The following is a 10,888-nucleotide window of genomic DNA, read 5'->3' on the forward strand; positions in this document are numbered from 1 at the left end:
TGGAAGAAAGCAGTCATTGTGGAATAAACAGATGTACAAAAGCATAAATGTTATTTTTTTCATTAAGTTGTCTTAGACTTTGAAAATATTTCTGTTAACATAAGGGCACATGAGTTCAACTGAAAGTGTTCTACAGTGAGTAAACGGCTTAAATGTATCGGCTGTAAAATCAGTCAGTACTCATAAAGGCTCTTCAGTGTCACCAGGAACTTTTTAGTATAAAGACCCTGGAGTTTAGTTTGGGGACTGAGCACAGAGCTTCCACAACTGCTGTCTGTCTGTCTGTATAAAGCACCCTTTCTATCTAGCTAAGATTCACAAGGGCCCTAAGTAGACCCAATTGGATCCCATCCCATCCCTTCCCTCCTAACTCAGGTTCAGCCATTACTCTGAGGAGGCTGTAAAGCTTGCTACCTAAGTTCAGGCCAAAGCCCAAGAGGCTCCTGAAACTCAAGTAAGGAGCTGTGTTTCAACTGGAGCCTTCCTTTCCTTCTCTAAGATTCGTAGGAGACAATACATGGGTCCGTGTCCCCCCCCCCCCCCCCCCCGTCCTTTGGTGGATGGGGGAGGGTAGGATAATGAAGTCCAACACTGAATTCTAGCAGGGCTTCCTGTATTGTCTATTGCAGCTCAGCTGAACTCTATTTTCAAGCCAGTCAGAGCAGCAACACCCAGTACTTCCTAGACATTAACACAAATTTAAACAAGCAACAAGAAGGCTACTTCAGACCCAAACATATGCTTTTAAATTACAATTTAACAAATCCTGACAGTGCCTACCAAGCTTCTCAGGGGAAGGCCGTCTGGATATAGCTCCTAATTCCTGCTCCTGTTCCAATAAACTGTACTTTCTATCCCTAACAGTCAGACAACACCTAGGAATAAACTGTATAAACACAAGCATAGAATTAATCATTTTTAAATGTGTCTGCCACCTGTGTGCAAGGTGCCCATAGTTGCCAGTAGGCATGGGATTTCCCAAAGCTGGAGTTAGACATGGTTGTCAGCCCTCAGGTGACACTTGAACCAAGCTCTGGTTCTATAGAAGAGAAACAGGGACACCTAACAGCTGAGCCATCTTTCCAACCTTCGGAATTATTCTTTTGTTTTGTTCTTTCGAGACAGGGTTTCTCTGTGTAGCCCTGGCTGTCCTGGAACTCACTCTGTAGACCAGGCTGGCCTCGAACTCAGAAATCCACCTGCCTCTGCCTCCCAAGTGCTGGGATTAAAGGCGTGTGCCACCACTGCCCGGCCAGAATTAGTCTTTAAAACTATGTAAATTGCCCACTCACATTCCCTTATAAAGGTCTCAAAATGACCACTAAGAAAATAAACTAAAGCCTTGTCAACATGTTCTGTCTCACAGGCGAGCCTGCACACTCAGAACAAATGAGCACAACTCAGACTTTGGGCTTTGACCTCCTCTTTCCAAAGAGCTCACTATCACTGGCTGCAAATCACACAACCTTTGTAACCGAATCAACACAAAACCTCAGAGACTACTGGGTTTCTATAAAGGACCCAGTCATCTAAGACTTAAAGGAGACTCCACTCAGCAACAATTTCTTAGTTGGGGCTTGAGCATAAGAAACAGATTCTACAACACGGATCACTATGTAAGGATCTAAGTGCAACATGAATCTTTGCTCTTCTGGGTTAAACCGAAGTCACCTAGTATCGAAGGGCAGATGTGTAACATGGTAAAACATGCTGTGCTGACAGAAGTGTACAGCCTGGCACAGACAGTACTCATATGCTGAAGAGAAATCATTACTTGAGGTGCTCAGCACTGACTGAATTAAGACTCTTTAGCCTATTAAGACAATACCTACCAGAAGAGGTACAGAGAGCTTTTCTGACAGTAGAAAACTTCTGCGAACGACAGAAGGCAGGAAGACATCCCACCTCGCCTTCAAGACCTACCTGAGCTCTCCTCAGGTCCCCTAGCACACGTTCTCAACAAGCTATTATGATGCTACACATGCACTGATTGGCAGGAGGAAAGTGCTGGTCATGAGTGCTGGCAGGGGTCATCAATTACACAATCTTTTTTGTGTGCTGTTTGTCATCCTTACACAACTGAGTTTGCCTGACAAGTGTAACAAGGAGCATCCTTTTGTGGAAAATCAAATATACACAACATTCCCAATCAAACCCAGGGCCTCTTACTCAAGAGTCACTGTTGAGATCAATCTACATTAACACACACCTGGCCACCAACACTGGCAAGAGGCAATGAGCGCCCAGACAACGCCCAGGCCCTACACAGGGCTGAGGCTGGATCTTCCCCGAAGTCCCCCATGAGATATCTGCTCGTACACCCGCAAATTCGCGCCCAGGCCCAGTCACGTCCTACCACGAATGCCCTACCGCAAGTGTCGAGAACCTGCGGCCTCGGGAGGCTGGGCCCCTAACTCCGACTCAGAATCAAGGGCTCCACAGCCTCCCAGACCCAGACCATCTTGGACTACACAAGACAACCGGTGATTTCGGCAGAAACCAGACGCAGACCGCCCGCCCGGCCGGCCGGCCTCGCGCGCTCCACCGCGATCCCTCAGCCCGGGGCCGGAAAGGGCCCCGCGGGCCGCGACGCCATTTTCTCGGCGCCATCGGCGCCGCTCGCTGGAACTAGGCTGCCGGCATGGCGCCGCTCCACCTTGTCCGGAGTCCAAGTGCCGTTCGGGTCCACACGGCTTCCGCCCTCCTTCACAGTACAGAGTCACTTACCCCGGCCGCCGGGATCCCGCAGCCATTTCCAGAGCTACCACGGATATAGAGCAGAGACCAGCGAGACTACCGTCCTAGAGTGGTAGGCCGCGCGGCAAGCGGAAGAAATCGACCGGCCACCGAGCTACGGCGAGGCTAGAGCGGCTGTGCCGCCCTTCTTGCACGCATGCGCCACCCGGGTTCCCCGGAGCGCCAGCCTGGTTGGCCGGGCACGCTTGACAGATTCCCGCGTCCCGAACTAAGGGGCTAAGCTGGGAGCCAATGCCACTAAAAGGTTCCTCCAGCTATCCTTGAACAGCACCCGGCCCAGCATTCCAAAAGCTTAAACTCTGTGTCTGCAGGGACTGGTGCTTCGGAACAAACCAGCACCGGATTCCGGTGGGAAGGAGCCAGGAAAACCTCAAAGCCCTGCAGCTCTCGCCTATGGCAGGGCGTGTGCAGAGCGGGGAGGGGCGCCAGCCCTACAGGGACTCACTCCCTCATACTATCCTTTACTCCTTGCCCCGTCCATTTCTTCCTAAAAATGGACCAGGAGCCAAAGTCCAGGCATTCGTGCCTACAAGGGCCCCACCCCCAGTCCCCTCACGAAGGCATTTAAGAATTTCCCCCCCTAGCGCTAACTACAGTGATATTCCTTCACTGTCCCCCATATTACTTAAGGAAACCAGAAAGAGGTCGCAACGTGAACACTAGCCACATTGCTCTGAGGGCAGTTAATGCCGGGATAGACGCTCAGCTTTGCCCCATACAACCAGCTTCTTATTTATGTAAGCACACAGACACAACGCTAGGAAGCCATTCTTCTGGACTCTAACTTCGGCTTCCTGTAACAAACATGTGCTCCGGTCTAGTAAGGCCTCTCTCACATTGTAGAGGCCTCCAATGCTCCATTCAGAAGCCCAGGTCTTGAGTAGTTTTCTTTCTAACATTTCCCAAGATTACATGACAGCTCATGGGGCTTCCTTCAGTACAGTAGAAGGCTGCTTCTGCTTCCCTTGGTGAGATCCTTCAATACCACCTTTCAGATTCTAGTCAAGGAGGAGCCTACCCTGATTACTCAACTCTGCCCTTGAAATAAGTTCCCAGCATCCACAAGCGGCCAAACAACTCCAGTTCTGGGGATCCAGTGCCCTCCTCAGGCATCAGGCACCCACTGCATGTACACATACATAAAAGCAGACCATTCATACACATTAAATAAACATTTTTAAATATAAAAAACTAAAACCCAACATTTAACTTACAGTTCATTTTATTATGTGCAGTGCTGGAGATGGAACCCAGAGCCACCCTAGGGCCATGCTAGGCATGGAGTAATCTGTAACAGCTAACTTTAGATAAAATGCGTTTACTTGCACAGCACTGAAGAATCCGATAACAAATCACCAGCTGCTTTGCACGGAGGGCAATAGAGTAAAGCACCAGTCTTCGATTTCACTTTAAAAACAGCAGGGTCCAATTTGCAGCAGATCTTTATCTGGCAGTGCTACATCCATACACAGCTGAGACCCAACACCAACCATCACAATACCGAGAGCACAAGGTACTGGCAGCACAGAAAAAAGCCCAAAAAACCCCCAGCAATTTACAGACTTTGTAACCAGGTGTAGTGACCTCTGTATTACAAGCACTGAGGATGCTGAGGCAGGAAGATTTTGAGTTCCAGGACAGCTTTGGCTACAGAGTGAAATACTTAGAACAAAACAAAACAAAACAAAAACAAATAAAAACCAATCAAGACAGCCAGGGAAACACTGTGAGAAGTCTCAAAGGAAAAATAAAAAATAAAGAGTGCACATGTGTCACAAACTGATGAGTCGACAGAAGAACAGAATCTGTGCCAACCTGCCTATAGAAAGAGAGAGGTTGGGGCTAGAGAGATGGCTCAGCAGTTAAGAGAATTGGCTGCTCTTCCAGAGGTCCTGAGTTCAATTCCCAGCAACCACAACAATCTGTAATGGGATCTGATGACTTCTTCTGGTGTTCACGGAGATTTAGAAAAAAGTCAATGACCTTTCTTTTTTTCCCAGTTTATTTCTGCCTGCATGTATGAATGTGCACCATGTGTTATGCCTAGGACCCCACTTAAGTCAGAAGAGTGTCAGATCCCCTGGAATCGGAGTTGTGAGATTGTGAGCCACCTTGTGGAAGCTGATAATTGAACTTGAGTCTTCTACAACAAGGGCTCTTACCAGTGTGATACCCCTACAACCAAGATATGGTGATTTATAGGAAAAGGGGAAGTGATACAAAAATTACCTCCTTCCAACAGAGAAAACTATTTGAGTAAATGTGTAGCTGTTTTGCAGCTCTCTTCAACAGAAGCCAAGGACTCCAGAATTCAAGGGTTTACATTTTTTTTTCCTTTTAAGAGTAAAAGAAAGCATCCATGGAAACAATGTAGTTCTGGCCAAGCCTTTAATCCCAGAACTAGGAAAGCAGCAGGCTGGTCTCTGTGGTTCAAGGACAGCTTGGTCTGTCAGCTGAATGAGACCCAACCTCAAGGGGGCAAAAGTTATTCTGCGAAACACAGCAGGCATCCTGGTAACTGATTATTTACCTAAAGGAAGCATTTTGTATTTTATCCTCAGAATGCTTTTCCCTTTTATAAAACTCGGTGATAAACTGCTACCCTTTTTCACAATGACACAACTTCCAATTCCTGCCTTGGCTTGCAGAATAGTGGTACCTCTGATCATACGGTAGCCTCTCCGACAACTTTTATGACTTCTCTCCCCCAGGTCTACCTGTTACACACAGGAAGTTTAGCTAGTTAATGAATCCACCAGGCTGACATTTCTGTCAACTTGGCAACTGTCCCGGGTTACAGCCAGTGTGGCTGTCCCAGGACACGCCCCACCTATTTTCTACTCTCTTCCGTCCTTGATGCCATTGTACAGGTCATGTACATGTCCGGCCCCACTATCCTGTCTGTTCCATACACACTGTGGAAGCCCTCATCTAATCAGTCTGGATCTACCCCTTCACTTGTCCCAGGAACCTTCCCGTGTGTACCCCAAACTCAAATCGGTTCAAAGCCTAACACAAAAATTGGCTCACAGGGATGGGAAGACAGCTCAGTGGGTAAGAGCATTTGACATTCAAGCAGGGGCAGGCACAAGCATGGGCCTGTAACCTCAGTGCTGTGGATGGTAGTGACAGCCAGACAGGACTGCTGGAGTATGCTGGCTACTGGCTTAATTTACAGTTTAGTGAGAACTTGTCCTAAAGAAATAAGGCAGAGCAAGAGAACACAGGCCATCTCCTCTGGCCTTTATGCACTCCTGCGTGTGTACTCACCCACACAAAGACAAACCACAAATGAGCTGACTTCCCCCTTTGCTAGTGTTCACACGGGGAGAGGAAGAGCCTTGACATAGTACACTCATTCATTCCCTAATCAGCAGTCATATAAAGAACCTAACATGCACTGGACACTTTACTGAGATGCCCAGTACAGAGAATGTGACTATTCTCTGTGTGTGTGTTCATTCATTCACGTGTGTATGTGAAGCTGCACATGTGTACTCAGGCAGGTGTCCTCCTCCTCAATCTCTTGTTTTTGAGAATGACCCCTCACTGAATCTGGAGCTCACCAGTTCAGAGACATGGGCTTGCCAGGAAGTCCCAGGGGTCTCGTGTCTGCCTGCCAGCTCTGGGATGACAGAAGCCACAGTACCAGTCTTCTGTACACAGATCAAGCTCAGGTCCCTTTGCTTGAGCATTTTACTAAGCCATCTCCACAGCACAGTAAACCTTGGTTTTAGGGGATCCATGATATAAGGCAATGGCAATATGGGGTAGGGTGTTGAAAGTCAAGCAAAATAGCACTTTAGAACTTTCTTTCTTTGAGACACCAAGAAACCGTTCTCTCTACATAACCTGGCTGTCCTGGAACTCACTGTACAGACCAGGCTGACCCCATCGCCTCTGCCCCGAGTGCTGGGATTACCACCAGGCAGGGGTGGTGCACGTCTTTAATCCCAGCACTTGGGAGGCAGAGGCAGACGGATCTCTGAGCTCCAGACTAGCGTGGTCTACAGAGTGAGTTCAGAACAGCTAGGGCTACAGAGAAACCCTGCCTCGAAAAACAACAACAACAAAAAAAGATATGCATTACCATGCTTATGTGTAAGGGTATTTTGCCTGGATCTGTATGTATGTGTACCATATGCACGGGCAAGGTGCTCATGAAGGCCAGAAGAGGGAGCCCAATCCCCCAAAACTGGAGTTACAGGCAGTAACTCCAAGTGAGCTGAGCCTGGGTTCTCCTTAAGAACAGGAGTGCCCTTAACTACTGAGCCACCTCTCCAGTTCCGAAACTATTTTTCTAACTGTGAGCTGCAATCCTGTATGGGATTCTAGAACTGAAACGGGGGAAGGTCATGAAAAATTTGGCAACAGCTATAGTTTCTAAGCATGTAACAAATCAAAATTAAACACATAATGAATCTGAGGTGTTTCTAGCAGGGCACACCCATGGTAGATCAACTGCTGTCCTGGTTCTTTTTAAATATTTTTTTTTATTATTTTTAAATTATGTGTAGGTGTTTGTGCACATGTGTTCAGATGCCTGTAGAGTTCAGAAGAGCGCATCAGATCCCTTGAAGCTGGAGTTACAAGTAATTATGCCACCATGTGTTGGGATTGGAGATCAAACTCTTTTTTGTTTTCTTTTGTTTTTTTGAGACAGAGTTTCTCTGTATAGCCCTGGCTGTCCTGGAACTCACTTTGTAGACCAGGCTGGCCTTGAACTCAGAAATCCGCCTGCCTCTGCCTCCCAAGTATTGGGATTAAAGAAGTGCACCACCATACCCAGCTCGAGATCAAACTCTTTAACAAGAGCTGCAAGTGAAGCAATTTCTCTGGGCCCTGCAGTCTTGGTTTTGAAAATAAAACAAGCCCATTTTACATGCCAGAAACACTAACAAATGCACCTCAACTATATTTAAAACTCCTGTTTGTTATAAACTCAAGTATTTTTATTGTACAAAGTTTATGAACTTCAAGAAATATAACAGAAGCCAGGCGCAGTGGTGTGCACCTTTAATTCCAGCACTTGGGAGGCAGAGAAAGGTAGATTTTTGAGTTCAAGGCTAGCCTGGTCTAAACAAGTGAGACTAATAAAGATAAGATCAGGGCTAGGATGTAGTCAGTTACCTGGTGGGCTCTTGTCTAGTATGCGCCACGCTCTGAGTTCAGTCCCCAGCACCACAAGCACTTGGCATTCACTGTGCATAATAAGCCTGGAATCACACCACAAAGTAGAGCAGGAGACCCTAAACTCACTGTCACTCCTGCCTACACATAAAGGTGCAGCCAGCATACACAAGGGAGACCTTGTCTTTCAAAAAATAAATATTCCAGGCTGGACTGGCTCATACCATTTACTCTCCTTTGAGAAATGTTGGAGTTTAGTTTTCAGCATTAATACAGAAGTGAGAGGGCTCCAAGCCACTTACAAACTCTGTTCTGGGGTTCTGACATCCTCTTCTGGTCCCCAGACCCACATTCAAATACACAAAAAATAAATCTTAGAAAAGAATTCAGAATTTTTTTTTTTGACAGAGGGTATCTCTTTGTAGGCTTAGCAGACCTGGAACTATATAGATCAGGTTATCCTTGAACTCAAATACTTAGACTAAAGTCCTGTGCCACCTCATCCAGCCAAAAAAAATTCTTTTTAAAAAAGATTTGTCAGGCATGGTGGCACACACCTTTAATCCAGGCAGAGGCAGAAGGATCTCTGTGACTTAAAGGCTAGCCTGGTCTACATAGCAAGTTCCAGGACAGCCAGAGCTACATAGTGAGACCCTGTCACAAAACAAAACAACAACAAAAAAACCCCAAAGATTTATTTTTATTCATGTGTACATAAGTGCCCAAAGGCCAGAGATATCAGATCTCCAGAAACTGGAGTTACAGGTGGCTGTGAGCTGCCTGACTTCAGTGCTGGAAACTTAAAGCTCTGAGCCATCTTTTCTCCAGCCCCAAGGCTAACACTTAATGTAATGTAAAAATAAGCAAGCATATGCATCCTATTAGAATGAAAATTTGCTTTTGTCCTTAAAGGTAAAATTGTATTTATAGGAGAAGGCTGTTATGAAATTATCAGTTAATATTTGATTTGTATTTTATACATCCATATAACCAGAATAGCACGAAAAAAATCCTTATGCTGGGGCTGGAGAGATGGCTCAGGGGTTAAGAGCACTGACTGCTCTTCCAGAGGTCCCAAGTTCAATTCCCAGCAACCACATGGTGGCTCACAACCATCTGTAATGAGATCTGATGTCCTCTTCTGGTGTGTCTAAAGACAGCTACAGTGTACTCACAAACATAAAATAAAACTTAAAAAAAAAATCCTTATGCATAAAGTGGTTGTAGGTGGAAAGTTTAAGAATCCCTAGTTTACAAGATCACTTGAACTGGGCATGGTAGGGCACACAGCCCTGTCTGACCTGGAACGCACAGAGATCCACTTGCCTCTAGGTATGCCACCATGAGCAGCCTATGAGGCACACTACTAACATCCAAGCTACCTACACAGAGAAACATTATCTGGAAAATTCAAAAAATAAAAATTATCACCTGAGCAAAAGGAAAAGACAAAACTTGCTGGTATTTAGTGGAACTTCCCAGGGAAGCCCAAGCAGTGGAGGGGAGCATTTCACAGCCCAAAGAGAACAACAGGAGTCCGGGTGCAATCAACTGGCAAAAAAATGCCTTACATGAAATGAAGGTCAGGGTGTAGGAGAAATAGTACTGGGAGGACATATGTGACAATGTCATGCAAGCAGCAAAGATGAGCTCAAAGTCAAGCAGCTGAAGAACCCTCAACAGGAGCTAGTTTGTAGAAAAGACTAGGGGACTAGCAGATTGCTCATCCACCATCCACAGAGGCATTAACATTCTGAGTTAACCCTCTTCTCTCCTCATGATACCAGCCTCTTCCCTTGCACAAGTTTGAGTTGATAATCCAACTTTACCCAGAGTTAAAGTAAGTGCTACAAAGTTTGTCGATACCAACCTGGATAGCTTCGGGTAGAGCTATGGAGTTAAGAGACTGCCACTGTGGTCATTGTGTCTGACAGATCTGCTAAACTGGTCTTATTTTCAGTGACTCAATGAGAAGTTGCTTTCCCTGGACAGTTCATCTTTAAACAAGCACACCCAAACATCTCAGGGCGGACGGACCAACATTCCTTCCAGAAGCATTCCAGAATTTCTTTACATTACAATGACTGAATTTGCATTCACCTCCGGTAGACAATGGACACATAAATATGCAAATACCCATTTAACCGTTCCTATCCGGCAGTGTTAAAGAGCCTCCAACTTCCCCCATCCCTTACCGGAATATCTAACCCATAACAAGGCATTGGGTAAACAGGATTCGGGGTTGGGAGGAATAGGGGTCCCTTCTCCGGCGGCAGAAATCCCCTCCGCCGAAGTTCAGAGCTGGGTCCACACCATACGCCGCTAAGAAAAAAGACACTCACTGTGAGCGCCCAGAAGTAGGGAGTACCCTCGGCGGAGGGGTCCCCACTGTGAGCACTTCTGAAGCATGGATCCGCTCTGCTTCGATGATTGCCTTAGAAGTAGGGATTAACTTCGTGCATGTCCCTGAGAACCCCAGCACTAGGGAGTCACCTTTATTAGTGCCCAGAAACGAGGGAACAACAGTCTCCGCAGTCCGCTCTCCAGCGTGGCCACAAAGATCGCTCTAGGCAGGGCCGTTCTGACGCTGATCAGGCCTCGATTACAACGTTCCCGGAATAAATCCTAGGAGCTCGCTCACATCCGGAGGCCTTGTCTTTGGGACTAGAGCCTGGCGGACTACAAGCCGGGGAATGCCCTCCTCATCTCGCGCACTCCGGTGTTCACACACACCTATTACTCGCCCCACCCCCACTTCACACACACAAAAACAAGAAAAGAGCTGGGACCTTCGTTTCGAACTCAGTCTACACGTCTCCATCCCCGCGCTAGCACTCAGTACGCGAATGCCCCCGCAGCAGCCATCTTGCGCAAAAGCGATGCGAGCCTTTTGACTCTCGCGCCAACCCGTAGAGCCAGAGCCCTGCCGAAGAGTTCTGCGCAAAAACGGAAGTTGAGACCCTGGTTTCCGGCGACCGCCCGGGCGGTCGATTCGCGAGAG

At 47.0% G+C, this 10,888-nt stretch overlaps 1 protein-coding gene across 12 annotated transcripts in view; it reads right to left on the bottom strand.

Annotated features, from left to right (window-relative positions):
• Dido1 (death inducer-obliterator 1) overlaps positions 1 to 10,835 on the bottom strand; it is a 52,106-nt gene extending 41,271 nt beyond the window's left edge. For 3 of the 12 annotated variants that reach the window (NM_175551.4, NM_001291433.1, NM_011805.3), the window contains exon 1: positions 2,728 to 2,869. The gene's annotated coding sequence lies outside the window, so the exon portion shown is untranslated. Of the gene's footprint in view, positions 1 to 2,370; positions 2,702 to 2,727 lie in introns of those variants that run through there. The other 9 variants (XM_006500609.4, XM_006500615.4, NM_177852.4 and 6 more) reach the window with 7 other exon arrangements.
• Positions 10,836 to 10,888: the final 53 nt, after the last annotated feature.

The sequence above is a fragment of the Mus musculus genome, chromosome 2, assembly GCF_000001635.26.
Source record: "Mus musculus strain C57BL/6J chromosome 2, GRCm38.p6 C57BL/6J".
Classification (NCBI taxonomy): Eukaryota; Metazoa; Chordata; class Mammalia; order Rodentia; family Muridae; genus Mus; species Mus musculus.